This window comes from Bombus bifarius, unplaced genomic scaffold (genome assembly GCF_011952205.1).
Source record: "Bombus bifarius isolate JDL3187 unplaced genomic scaffold, Bbif_JDL3187 scf7180000008080_frag, whole genome shotgun sequence".
Classification (NCBI taxonomy): domain Eukaryota; kingdom Metazoa; phylum Arthropoda; class Insecta; order Hymenoptera; family Apidae; genus Bombus; species Bombus bifarius.
The window spans coordinates 20,701-36,242 of NW_022884435.1; positions in this window are offsets into that span (position 1 = coordinate 20,701).

A 15,542-nucleotide genomic window follows, 5' to 3' on the forward strand; every position below is an offset into this window, starting at 1 on the left:
TTGCTATTTTAAAATTATCTGGATCACCTAAGATGTAAGGTATTTGTAAGTTAATTAATACAAATAAAATAAAATTAAATAAAATATGTAAATATATAATGAAAAAATAAAATGATGCTCCGTTTATATGAATTAATCGAATTAATCATCCTGAGTTTATATCTTTTATAATATTTGAAATTCTATTAAATGCAATATTGATATTTGGACAGTAATGTATTGATAGAAATAATCCTGAGATAATTTGAATTATTAAAAATATTCCAAGTATTGATCCAAAATTTCATAAGTAATTAATATTAATTGTTGTAGGTAAATTAATAAATGATATAGGTGTTACGACCGTTCGCGGAGAGACGCGGTCGCTAGGAGAACGCGTCAGCGAGAGGGGTAAATTCTCGCTACGATCATGTTAATCGACGCCGCGAAATAGTCGTTCCCCTGTTTCGTTTAGGATAACAGAGGTGGTTTAATGAATGTAACACTGTATTAACAGGTTAACATAGAACAATATATTTTACAATAATCTGATGAAGATGTTACAGAAATTTGATTCGACTTTGATCTCTAGATAAATTCGTTTGCTATTGGTCTGATATGTCGAAGTGTCGCGTTTGACTCGTCAGAAGGAACTGCACGCCCTTCGATTATTTTCGTCTTTTCTGGAAGGCGACCCCCACTACGTTCGGATCACGCCACATTCTTTTACGCGAGGTAAAATAACGGCCACGAGTCGACGTTTCTGGAGGTCGCCCTGCTTAATGAACCATGCGCTTGCCACTACAATGTTTGTTTGCCGGACAGCCGCGACGATCCGTCTGCGACGTTGTAGGACCGCGAGCGACGGTTATAAAATACAGCCTGTGGTAAGCCTCGTGGCGTAACACATATCAAAACCAAGCCAACCAATAAACGAAGAACAGGAATGCTCAGCTACAAACGAAGTTGATATGGAGACAATACCAAACAATGAAGAGACCAATACCAATAACGAATTAACCCAACAGGATGAAGGCTGGAAGGTGGCAAGTTGTAACAAGAAACGAAAAATAACAGGAAATCCAGATACAGAAAAGCAGCGATGGCTGCAAGAATTACCATTAAGAAACTCCTTCAGCTCACTAACGGAAGAAATAGACGACGACCTAACAACCAAAAACCCAACACAATCAACACACACTACAAAACCATATAGTTGGGAAGGAAAACTACACAAGAAAACAAACCAAATTAGAACAAGTAAAAATACAAACAAACACCTCAGAAAATTATAGGAAAGTGATACAAGAACTAAAAGAAAAAAACGCTCAAACCGGAAAGCTACGAAATAGTTATGAGGATTACATCCAAAAACTAACATAAAAAAAACTAAGTGACGAATTAGCAAAAATTGGCCACCAAACAAGAGCAATAAACAATATGACAAGATACGATACGAAACAACCATTACCATTATTCTTAATAGAACTGGAACCTAGAACTAACAACAAGGAAACCTACGAAATCAAAAGAATTCTAAATACGATAGTAACAGTGGAACCACCACGCCACAAAAATGATATACCACAATGCATGCGGTGTCAACAATACGGTCATACTAAAAATTATTGTAACAGAAGCCCGGCATGTGTTAAATGTGCAGACAATCATTTAACAACACACTGTCCATACGTAGGGAAAATAAATGAAGTAAAATGTTACAACTGTAATGGAAACCACCCAGCCAGCTATAAAGGATGTGAAATCAGGAAACAATTACAACGTAAAGTGTTTCCACCACTTCGCAATAGATCAATCAATAACTACCAACCACAACAAAGTATAACGGATAATTAAGCAACATTGAAAGCACAAAATGAACTAAAAGTTATAAACAGAAACACAGATCCCCAAGGAAACCGAAGCTACGCGCAAGTAACCCAAAACATTAGACAAGCAATGCCCACAAACAAACAGAATCAAATCAACAGCACCGAAGATGATACAGAAATCAAAGAAATGCTCAAACAATCCATTAAAGGTACGGAGATATTAAGAAAAATGGTAAGTGAGCTAAACGCAATACTAAGGCAACAAGTACAACAAACAACAGTCATGTTACAACTACTCACAAACTTGCTAAGTAAAAAATAAAAATAGACATGCATAAAATAGCAGCCTGGAACTCTAACGAACTACAACAAAGGGCCCTAGAAACTAAAACATTCTTGTATTACAATAATATCTACATACTACCCGTATCGGAAACACACTTCATTATAAAAAGCTATATAAAAATACCGCACTACACCATATACGACACCAAGCATCACTTAGGGAAAGCACACGGAGGGATGGCAGTAGTAATAAAACACGACATTAGACATCACTGTTACGTCGCGTAACACTCTACCTAGCCCAGGCCACACACCGCGGGCAAGATGGCAACCAGATGTCTTCGGATACTCACTGCGTACCCTCAATAGTCTCAAGTATCTTCCATAAATCTCAGGAATTTCCTAGTAGAGGTCCTTCAAACCAAACAAACGTCAGCATTTCTAAAGACCATTATCTACCACGGCTTGACAAGGGAAAGTTAGTTTTTCTCACGTATGATGCAACTTTCCTCCCACTAACCATTTTCTCTCGCGGGCGGTTAAGACCCTTCGTTTAACCAATTAACAACGAAGCCTATTTCCCTCACTCTCTTAACTAAACTCGTCACCAACAAATCCGATGGTCCCGTGCGCTAGACACACCCATCCTTAGCTTTCCTCCGACACAGCATCGTCTCCCAAGACAGTACTGATTTTACATCCTTCGAACGGTCAACATCCTTTAACCGGGTATACACACCCGTAGATCAGTCACTCATTCATCTAGTACATACGCACCAGCGTAACTGCCTTCGTTATAAGTTGTTGGAATAAACGGTGAAATATAACTTACTCTACTGTGTCATATTCATTTAACCACCTCTGTTATCTTAACCGAAACAGGGGAACGACTACTTCGCGGCGTCGATTCACCGAATCGTAGCGAGAATTTACGCCTCTCGCTGACGCGTTTTCCTCGCGACCGCGTCTCTCCGCGAACGGTCGTAACAATCACCTACGCAACAAAGTAAGAAAGGAATATACCCAAGCAACCAGCGTTACAGTACAAATTAGCAGCAACCACTTCCAGTTGTCAACAGTATATGTACCACCGCGATACAAAATGACAACACAAATGTGGGAAGAGTACTTTCAACACTTAGGTGACAAGTATATCGCAGCGGGAGACTACAATGCACAGCACACGCTATGGGGATCAAGAATTACCACACCTCGAGGTAGAACTCTGGAAAAATACATTAGAAATAACAACCTCAATATATTATCCACAGGAAGACCGACACATTTGCCGACAGACCTGAGCAAAATTCCTGACCTACTCGATCTTGCAGTTACAAAGAGACTAAACGCAAATAAACTAAAAAAAAAACACCCAGGCTCGAGCTTAGCTCCGATCATACACGCATAATAATTGCATACAGATACAAACTAATACTTTATAGCAATCCAGAGACACTATGCAATAAAACCACCAAATGGCAAACTTTTAAAGAAATAATCGAGAGCAAAACCAACTGCAACATCCCATTGGAAACACCCGAATGCATCGAACAGGGAGTAAAAACATTGACAGAAACTATCCAAGAAGCAACATGGGCAAACACTATACCTGACCTAACTGTTAATTCGATCAATCGCGGGGAGACGTAGTCGCGAGGAGAGACGTCAACGGGAGTCGTAAATTCCGGTTACGATTATAACAATCGACACCACGAATTGATCGATCCCCTGATTTCCGTTGAGATAATAGGGGTGATTGAGTTTGTATAACACTGTGATTCACAGAATTATAAATTATATATTTCCAACACTTAGATTACACTGTTGAGCATAGATAAATAGATAATTACTTATCGCACGAAGATAAGATAGATATGTACGTTAGAGCAGGGCTCTTATAATTGGATTTAGTGTATTAGTGGACGTAGCACTATAATATATGTCGGAGATGAAAGAACACCGGAGTCTGTAATTGAACAATTGTACTTATTCAATTCGATTGTAATTGTTCGAGAGTTGTGATAATGAGCTTGGGCTCGAGGCGACAGTCAGTCGCCGAACGTAGCCGCGGTCACGGGATGAACGCTTTGCCTAGCAAAGGTATGGAGTAATTCTATAGCTCTCCTTAAAGGAAATATTCGTGGCGACATGCGACAGTAAACATTCCATCGGTTTCTGTCCCGTGGCTCGCCACACGCAGACCCTATTCTTCGAGTAAGATGATTGCCAGATGTCGATGCGTCTCCGCAGTACATGTTCGGCTAGCCCAAGGGCCCGTTATAAATCTTAAGGTTTAGTTAACTAAAGTCTTTCAAACAGACAAACAGTCTTTGTCCCAACTACGGGAAGATAGGGGAGACATATTTTTCAACGAGCGGCGTCTCCCACTAGCAACTTTCTCTCAAGGGCAACTAGCATCTTATTCTAACCACCGATATGGAGATTGACCAATTAGCAGCAACGCCAATTTCCCTTACTTTCTGAACGAAGGCTTTTCTCGACGAATCCGATGATCTCGTGTCCTTAGACACACCCCGTGATAGTTTTCCTCTGTGGCATCATCGGAACGGGAAAGGCATTCTTTCTGGCGACCTCATCAAGAGTAAAGTCTTTACAATCAGCAACTATTCAGACTTAGATTTCGTGAGAACGTTCATCTATCATCCCGTTGACCGCGGATTCGTTATCGAACCTGAGATCATTGTCACTAGTGCCGCAAGCGCTTAATTGCCGTGTTTGAACCTGTGTTACCCATACTTGTGTTAATAAACCGTAATGTTACTATACCGCGACAATGGCTAATTTCAATGAGGAATCATCTAACGCTCCCAACCCCATCCTCGACGTTTCTCTGACATATAAAAAAAGGCGAATGAACAATAGCCCGTTCGTATACTTTATTCACAAGGCGAAGTTATACTTCAATAGCAAAATACAGACTGACTTACTGACTAAAGGACTGGGATCTTTACCTCCTCACTATGATTCACATATCTCACGGGTGGGAATCCGGCTACTGTCTATTCTCACTGCTATCGCATGACCAGGTGTTATATGCATATCCTGAGATAGATCATGGGAGTTGTGGTGTCTTCACAAGAGATATCCTGCTTTCTCCCATGGGTTATTTACATTTTCCATTTCTGCTGCTATATTTTTATTGATTGTAGTATAATTCGACACTACGTTTGATGTACGGTACAAGGGGAAATGAGAACATTTTCAATATTATATGTTTTACGAGTTTATATTTTTTAAATGTTATATTTTATAAATTATATACATTCAGAAAAGATATGAAAGTTATAGAAGGAAATCTAAATAGAATCTTGTCATATTTTTTATTGATTACTATTAAAGTATTTTGAAAGCAATATGATAACATACAGCTCTACACAATATTTTATTGTTTTACTTCTCACTAAATTTTGCAAGTAAACCAATTAATCAATCAAAGTAGGACTACATATACATTGCAAATAACTGTAACGTCCTAAAAATTACAAAATTCATTAATAGATATTGAAACATGGTAACATAATCCTTAAAAAGATCTGTAAAATATAACACAAGGGTGAGCAGAGAGCAATCGCCGGTATCAACGAATGTCAAAGGATATGCCAAAATAGTAGGTCTTATTAAACAATCTTTTATTAAACGATCAACGTTTTTTGCAACGATGTAAACATTTGAAACATTCATCCAACACTGAAACACTGGATATTACTCGCCTCTCGCCGTAGAGGAAAATTATAGAAACTACGAAAGTACGTATGCAGTGTAGGAAGTATTGAAGAAAGGATGTATTTAGTGATGGAAAATAATTTGACTCCAATGCGTTAGATGAGCGACATTGTAGAGTATCCACGAAGTTCCTAAGAATCATGTAGTACTTAACGATTATTGAGATAAAAGGAAAGAAGAAGAAAAGTGGAAAGATTAGAAATGATATACTTGTGTTGCGAACTTTGAGACGGAAACGGAAAGAAGATGCGCATGATACGTTTAGAATATGCACATGTTGAGTAGTGGAGAAATGACACTTATAGCTATATAGAAGGAGAAAAATAATAACGGATAGATTCCTTCGTTCGTGCACTTAAATCAGGTGACCATGTGGTTAGTATGAATTTCTGTAATGACGTCATTGGAAGAAATGGAGTTAATTATTCCTGCGCGATATAAAACGCAGCATACACCAACCTCCTAATTATGGAAATTTTCATCACTTTATAGACGAATATATTAGTATGATTCAACAGTTGACGGTAAACCTCCGAACGGGACGGACCCCTCAGCCTAAAAAGGGACAGCAGGCTTAGGCCCTAAAAGAAAAAGCGACAAAGAGTGAAAAATACTGCAGTGACATCATCGTGATATAAATTAAAAAAAAAGAAAAAAAATAAGACAAAATAAAAGTATATAAAAAAATGGAAGTTACCGAGAATGATGCAAAAAGCAAGGCAACGAAACCCACCTTAGAACTAACAAGAAAACCCACCACAAGAAAACTAAATCCGCAAAAAGCGGCGAAGGAAATCAACATCTTAAGACTGTCCGCGCAAAAGACGCGTAAACTCAACCCCCAACCAAACCTAGATGCCAGAACCAAAGGATTAGAAAAAATACTAAAAAACACAAAACAAGAGTTCCCCTCCGCCCAGGACGAAAGTACCAAAGAAGACAGAAACATGAGACCCGTAAAAGCTGCCTTGCCCCCAGCGATCGCAACACATAACCGATTCAGCTTGCTAGAATCAGAACCACACCTACAGTCACAGCCGGGACCAGCAAACTACCCAACGCCAAACACAACGCTAGAGCGAATTAAACAAAAAAACCAAATACTACGCGACAAAATGGGAAAACACAATCCCACCCCAGACGGATACCCCACAAGACACGCTGCAGAGGAGCGCACGAAAGCCCCATCCACTACAAGAGAATACAAACCGCCGCCTATCAACATAACGTTACAAGACCCTAAGGACACAGTAACGCTCATAGAGAAAGTAGCCAAGATCAACCAGTTTTATATCAAAAGGATACACTGGGGTAAGCATGCTCTCTACCTCCGAAATCTATCCGATTTCCACACAGCGAAAGAAACGCTTCGGGCAGCCAACACAACCTTCTACACGTATACACCCAAAGCAGAGAAACACCACAGATACTTGCTAAAAGGCTTAGACAATAGCTACACCGAAATGGAAATACTCACGGACCTACAAGCCTTGCAAATAGACGACGTAAAATTCACAAAAGACACACGATTCACGACAAAAAGATCAAGGGAGATCAATATATTGCTCCCAATTTACATAATACAAGTATCCCCCGACAGCAACATAAGCAAACTCCTAAGAATAAACCATTTTAACTACTACAAAATAAAATGGGAAAAAATAATAAAAAAAAATAACGATATAACCCAATGCAACAAATGCCAGCGACTAGGTCACACAGCACAAAACTGTAACCTAAACTACCGCTGTGAAAAATGCACCGAGCCCCACGGCCCAGGCGAATGCAAAATCAAAAAAGAAGAAGCAGTAACCAAGGAGAAAATATTCTGCGTTAACTGCAAAAACTACGGACACCTCGCCTCTTACAAGGGGTGTCCAAAACTCGTGGAGCTGCGCAAAAAGCTAGCTGAAAAACAGAAAAAAGACAAGGAAACAAAGATAAAACGAATTGCCCAAATAAGCCGTAAATACGTCCCAGAAATAAAGTTCTCTGACGTAGTGAAACAACAAACAAAATTAAATCAAATAATCGAAAACACATCACAATTAACAAACTTAGATCCGCGCTCAAGCCAAAGCTCAATTACAATCGATAACTCCCCCTATCTAAACATTATAAACGTTATTGAAGACTTTAAAAAAGGTATTCTCCAAGCGTTAAAAGAACAACAAATGGAATTAAATGAAATAAAAAATACACTATCAACGCACGAAGAAAGGTTCGACGCCATCTTCAGCACTTTCAATAGTACAGATGAAGAATAACCAGAATCCACTGAACCAACAATTACAGCAAAAAACACATAAATTTAACCTAAAGCATCTGAAAATAATTGCAATAAATGCTAACTCTTTAATTTCAAACCAAAAAAGATACAGTATGCTAACCCTAATAAATAAAGAAACCCCCGATATGGTACTCATCTCAGAAACAAAACTAAACAAAAGACACAATGTACACTTCAAAAACTACTCCATGATAAGACACGACAGACCGAACGCCAGCCAAGGAAGAAGAACAGCGATCCTCATGAAAAAACCCTATAAAATACAAAACAATTCTAATTGACAAAATAACAAGTTTCAAAACCTTAGAAACAACGATCATAAAAATAAAAATAAGCAATAAGGAAAATTTATTCATCACTGCAGCCTACGCAACCAACGGAAACCAGAAAGAATTTAACTACGAATTCAATAATCTTTTCGAACTCTTACAGCTCAACAAACCGGAAAACTACTATATAATAGCAGGAGACCTTAACGCAAAACATACAAGCTGGAAAAACGAAATAAACAACACGAGAGGCAACTTCATTAGAAACTGGCTAGACAATAAAAGCATCCATTACAAAACAAACTTGTACAGTTCCGAGCTACCCTCTTACCCAAAAGGGCGCTCATACCTGGACATATGCCTATCAGATGCGCGACTAAAATTTTAAAACCTACGTCCAAATAACACCCTCAAAACCTTAGCCTATGACAGTGACCATAACGCCCTAATATTTCACGTAAGCAAGGAAACATCTGACCTCCTAACACTCGAAACACAGACCGAGATACCCAGGTACAACTACAAAAAGACAGACTGGAAAAAGTTCCAAAACATACTCGAACAAAACTGCGACCTAAAGATCTGCAACAACGTCAACCTAACAAACAGACAAATCGACGCATTCATAGACGAAATAGAAAAACATACACAAACCGCTCTCCAAAAATCTGTGCCTGTTGGAATACAACGATATCAGTCGCATGCTGATAGAGTGTTTGATCATACGGATTCTTCCGTTCGTTGCCCAGCGCCAGCCCCACTAGCGTGCGTTCGTGAGATGCACCACGGCAGTTAGCACGTGCATGCTTTTATAAAAAACGCCGGAAGAAACGCGAGGATATGGATGGAACATTCTAGATGGGCACGTCAAGAAGCTACTAGAAGGTTCTGTGCCACATGTGACGCCACACAGACACCCACACAAGTCACACTCATTACTGCATAGAGAGTGGGGCTCTAAACCTTTTCAAGGGCCATGGATCACTAAGCCAGTCTGTGAATAACTAGCCAACTGTCTACATTCCAGAACACACACACTTATAATTCCTGTAATAATTGTTTAATAAATATCACATTGTATTATTTCAACACAAACATTGTGTCTTCCACAGATTATTAATCCTAATTCCAAGATTAAATTCTAACAGTGCCAAACATAAAACATAAAAACTCATGCAAGCCCTATATCAACAACAAACTAAAAGAGCTACATTGAGACAAAAGCTACATAATCTGCAAGATAAACAACATAAAACTTAACTATTCTTACGACAAAAGAGAAGAATTAGAATTCCTAAAGTACCTACTATACAAAATAAAAGCGCAAATGAAACAAGAATTCGCAAATTCTATAAACCATTACTGGACAAACAAAATAAAAAACATCTCCAAAAATGACTCAGCAAACATGTTCCCACAAATAAATCAAATCTTTAGACCAAAAGAACAAAACCCCATCCCACCTCTCAAATTGCCCCCAGAAAATGCCTCCCTCATCCAAGAAGCAGGTATAACGATACACAACACCATCAAAGACACCGAGGGTACCTTCATAATATCTAAAACAATAGAAAAACTAGACATTATCGGCACCCACTTTTCCAAAATACATACACAAAACGAACACATGGGCCGAGAAAAACTAAACAGAATTATCATCGCCGAAACAAACAAACTCAAAAATGAAATGGAACAAGACAAAACGCTAAACAAAACAGTCTGCACATTCTCAAACGAAAACACCGCAGACAACCCCAAACAACCAGATCCAGAAATAAACTACTTCACAAATTACAATCAACTAAACACAATCTTCTCCAAACTAAACAACAAAAAATCCTCCGACTTCGACGGTATCCCAAACATTTTACTCAAGCGTCTACCGAACAAAATAAAATGGTACTACACAGTACCCTTCAACAATGCTCTAAACAACACATATTTCCCCAGAAAATGGAAAAAAGCCAAATTGATAGCTATAACAAAAAAAGATAAAGACGGCTCATCACCCGCAAACCTACGACCCATAAGTCTCCTCCCCAACATAAACAAAGTATTTGAAATAATCATAAATAACCCCCTAACCTCCTTCTGCACAAAAAATGACATAATCCCAGAAAATCAATTTGGCTTCAGGCACAAACACTCTACAATCCACGCAATAAACAAACTTACGTCGGACATCTGCTGGGCCCTAAACGCAAAACAGCGAGTAGCCGCCTGCTTAACAGACCTCGAAAAAGCTTTTGACACAGTCTGGATCCCAGGTCTCATATACAAATTGATCAAGATAAACCTTCCTAAACACCTAATTAAAATAGTCTGGGACATGATCACGAGCAGAACATTCGTAATGACCGAAGGTGCAAACACATCAAGCAAAGAATTGTCCATAACAAACGGTCTGCAACAAGGTACAGTAAATTCCCCGCTACTTTTCAGTATTTACAATAGTGACTTACTGAACCTCTTTAATCTCAATACATCCACCCACAAACGCTCCATAGCCTTCGCAGATGACCTAATCATCTACGTAACAGGCCGCAAAACGAAGACAATAAAAACTGAACTGCAAGAACTCTTCGAAAAAATAAACGACTATTACCACGCATGGAAACTAAAAATCAACACAAGCAAATGCGAAACCATGCTGTTCGGACCCAAGTTAAGTGAAATCGGCCCAACAGAAAGAGAACACCGCAGAGAATTCCAAGTAAGAGAAAAAGCAAACAAAGGGGCACTCATACCACACAAAAACTGCGTAAAATACTTAGGAATAAACATAGACGACAAATTAAACTACAAGCAGCACACCGAAACCCAACTTGCTAAGGCCAATAAAGCATTCTGGCGAATAAAAAGACTATTTTACTTCAAACATCTCGACAGCAAAGTGAAAATACTATGCTACCAAGCACTAATCAGACCAATCATTACCTACGGCAGCCCAATCTGGTACAACATATCAGCCTCCCAGATGGAAAAAATCCGCATATTCGAAAGAAAATGCATCAGGGCTTGCCTGAGCACATACAGATCCGAACACAGCGGATTCAAAAAATATGTAAAAAACAAAACAATATACGACCTAGCCAACATTCACCGCATCGACTGCCACATCCTAAAGCTAATAAGAAACCACTTCGCGCAAGCAGCAAAAATAAAAGAAAACAGCTTAGTTTTCAGCTGCCTATTTCCTAACAACGCATATTACAAAAACACTCTGAAACAGGCCACATCCCCCCAGAAGCCTTCCTATACCTAGACGAAAAAAACTACCTCCAGGACCAAAACAACATCCCAATAATATATCACATAAAAAGAAAAACAGGGATCCAAACCATACTCTACGAAGAAAACATAAATGGACAGACCGCTGACCCGAGATGGAGATACAACATTGCCCTCCCCCGGAAAGACACCAAAGACAAACACAGAAGAAACACAAAAAAATACTGGTGGATACAGAACCCATAACAAAGTAAGAGAGAACATTAAACCGACAGAACTCAATTCTGACACCGCATAACACAGGTGTAAAATGTAAACACTGTAAATATTTGTAAATATTTGTAAATATTTGTAAATAATCCTATTTGTCCCCCCCCCCCCCACCCGCACCATCCCTCTCATCCCACCCTTCCCCAAAGTTACACAGCACCCAAAAAGCAAACTACCGAAGCGTCCTGTTTTGCGACCAAGTTTTTCAGGACAGAAAAAAAAATAAAAAAAAAGCTCCGCTCCCCAGAGGCTTAAAGCCAAAAACCGCATCATACAACAAAAAATGTAAAGCGCCGACACATAATACAGCATGGCTACGTCGTACCGCCGCGTATCGGTACCTTTGCCTAACATACCATTACAAAAATTCATGTTTATTGTGAATATATGCACTTAAAATCTGTATTTTCTGGGCCCAATAAACTCCTTTTAAAAAAAAGGCCTAAAAAAAATATTTGTATGATTTGAATGTACAACCGTCTCTAAAGAAATTGCATGTAGAATTTTAGCATGTTTCTCTTGGCATAAAAATTGTGCAATATGATCAAGCAACAGTGATATAAAATAATATCACGTTGCAGTTTATCTGAACGAAAAAACGAAATATTTACTTGTGTAATATTCACAAATAAAACTATGCAATTACCAGAGATATCGCAATCGATCGAAAATGTTGCACGATTCAAAACAGTTTCTTAAAAAAAGTTGAAAGAAGTGTTGGTTTATTAGATCATGTGAAACAAGAAAGTATTCACATAATGACAACTCCGAGGCTCTACTTCCTAGGATTATAGGATTTGGAGGTGCAGCTCTACCCCAGAAATGCTTGTAGAGCCTCTTCACCTCCATTGCCTCTGGCGGTTGCCTGCCTGGTTCTAAGTAAGCCAAGTCATTGTTAACAATTACATCGGCCAACATCCTTGGACACATTTTAAAGATCTCCTGACAGCATGCGTTGACCCAAGATGACGGCATGCAGATAGGTTGTGTTCGCGTCGCTTCGTACACTGTCCGTGTGTACAAACAGAACGCCACGAATGTAATCCAGATGTCTTCACGTGGGCAGACGCCACCCGCCACCCGCCACCCGCCACGAATGCAAGCATGGTTTTGCAACCCTTGAAAACGCAAAAGCCTGAAAAAGGGGCAGAGTGGTCAACCCCTAAAGATACTAATATAAGCGCTACACCGATAAAGCAAAACAGCCCAGAAATCAAGAAGCGGTCTGATGAAGAGAAGGAGGATACTAAAGAAGAATCGCGGCCAATACCCGACATAAGGGAACGAGCTAGCGATATGGAAAAGAGGGTCCTACCATTCTGCCACGACCCGAGCAACAAAGTTAACAAGGGCAAACCGCAACGATAATGCGTTACTTTAAGGATATGAGAGGATTTGTGGAGAATCTCCTGCTCCACAACTGTCATCTAGCCGGAAGGCTAGAACAAGCTAAAAGCTAAGAATAAGGAAACTGCGATATTAAGCGCTGTGAGTAAGTCGCTGGAAGCCAGCAAGCGGCTTAAAACGGCCGTTAAGAAAACAACGAAGGCCGAGCCAAAACAGCTCTCGTACGCGGAAAAAGTGAAGATGGCCAGCAATAAAGCGGACAAATGGCGGTAAAACCACCGAGAAATGTGGTTATAATCCGGTCGGAAGTTGAGGATGGTGAAATAAGAACCAGCGGAGAAGCGCGCGACGCGCTATTCACGCTAGTAATCCCCCGTAAAGGGGGAATACAAGTCACAGCAGTTGAAAAAAAAATAAGCGACACCGGCCTAATCGTGGAAACGACGAAGGACTGAAGCCGGAAGGACTGAAAGCGTTCACAGAGGATGTACAGAATACACACATAACGTACGGACATTCGGAGAAAAAATAAAATAATCAGATGACTCATGCGAAAAATCGTTCTTCACATAAGTGGATGAATATCTGAAAAATATTCGAAATTCGAACATCTTACACATGTTCGCACATTTATCGAGAAGTGAGTTGTGTATTATACAATTTTTCTAGATGTATATGTTTTTTTGACACATAAATGTTATTAGGCCAGTTGCTGAACAAGAGCATAAAGATTCATCACTTTGAGCAGAGGCATATGCTTGTACGAGTTTAAAATAATCTTCTTACCATTGAAATCTATCCATAGTTACGCTATAAATTATAATACAATTTGTATATTGTATTTGTATTCAACAGTACATCTCAACTGAACAAATGTATTGCGTAACAACTATTTATCACTAAAGCGAAGATGTCTAACCCAATCGAATTTTATTGTGAATGTTAGTATTATTTTAGAAATGATATAAATAGTAAAAATGAAAAGGAAACAACTTTTAATTCTCTGATAATTTAATAAGAGGAGCATCTAACGCTCCTTTTCTCTCGATCTGTATAGCAATAATTTTATTCACTAATTTTTCGAGAGCTTCAAATATGATCTCACTGCGCTCAAGACTGTCAATAGACAACGTGCAGAGAAAACTTTGGTGCCTCATCTGTGAAATGCTGTCAAAAAGGCTTTAAGTGAAAACATACATACATGTCTGTATGAAAACTGCAACTGCTCATGAATTCAATTTCGACTCGGATTTGAGAATCCTATAAGATATCATTTTAAACTATACTAAATATATAGAGTACGCTGTCCCGCGTATCCTGAAGATATCTTTAAAATGACGGTCCTACCAAATTAAATTCAGACTGTTTTCTGAAACTGCTTAATCAAATGATGCATTGATTTATTTTTATAGTAGTAAATCTGGGCATCAGAAATTTGCTCCGTCCATTTGAAAGTCCATCGAACTCGGTCTATTTATCACCGTTACGAAACATATATACTCTAGTAGGAACATTCCTAACACGATAATGCTTAGAGGAAAGCACGCCAGAATCGCTGTCTCTCAAATCCATTCAATGAATAAGAGACGAATGAAGATGCGTATTATAGTTATATGCAAGTATCCGTAAAGTGGTGTGAGACGTTCGAACAGGTTTGTTCGATGAAAATCAGCTACATACTCTGTTCCGGGTGAAGAAATGAGCCGCAAGTGGAAAAGGGTGAAAAGGGAAGGGGAAATAAGGAGAATACAAAGAGTTGATGAATGTAAGGAATGGAAGCTGAATCTCAAAATAAAGAACAAGAAAAAACAAGCTACTTACGATAACACGATTGCTAGTCATTTGTTCTCGATGACGATTGCCTATACCACCGCCCTTGTTGAATATTTTAGCAGTTCTAGTATATTTGAGCATATTATATTTATATTTCGATGCACACTACCTCTTCGACCATTTATTTCCGTGATTATGACTGAGGAACAAACAGAAGATACTTATCGTAAATGAAATTTAAGCAAGAAGGAACTTTTTGCGATGTTAACTCCAAATGAGAAAATATGTATATATCAGTATGGATCATGACCTGCCTATTTTTACATTAAATGTTTTGAAAAGTTGTATTTCAAAGCATGGCATGGTTTTCGTCGAAGGAAATCGTTTCGTGGAAGGAAATAGTTTCAAATAGTGAAAGAGCAAAATTATATAACTCTGAAAGAATAATATAATTTAACATGAAAATATTAAAAAACTGAGTACATCGAAATATAATAGATATTTTACAAGGGAAGTAAAAAT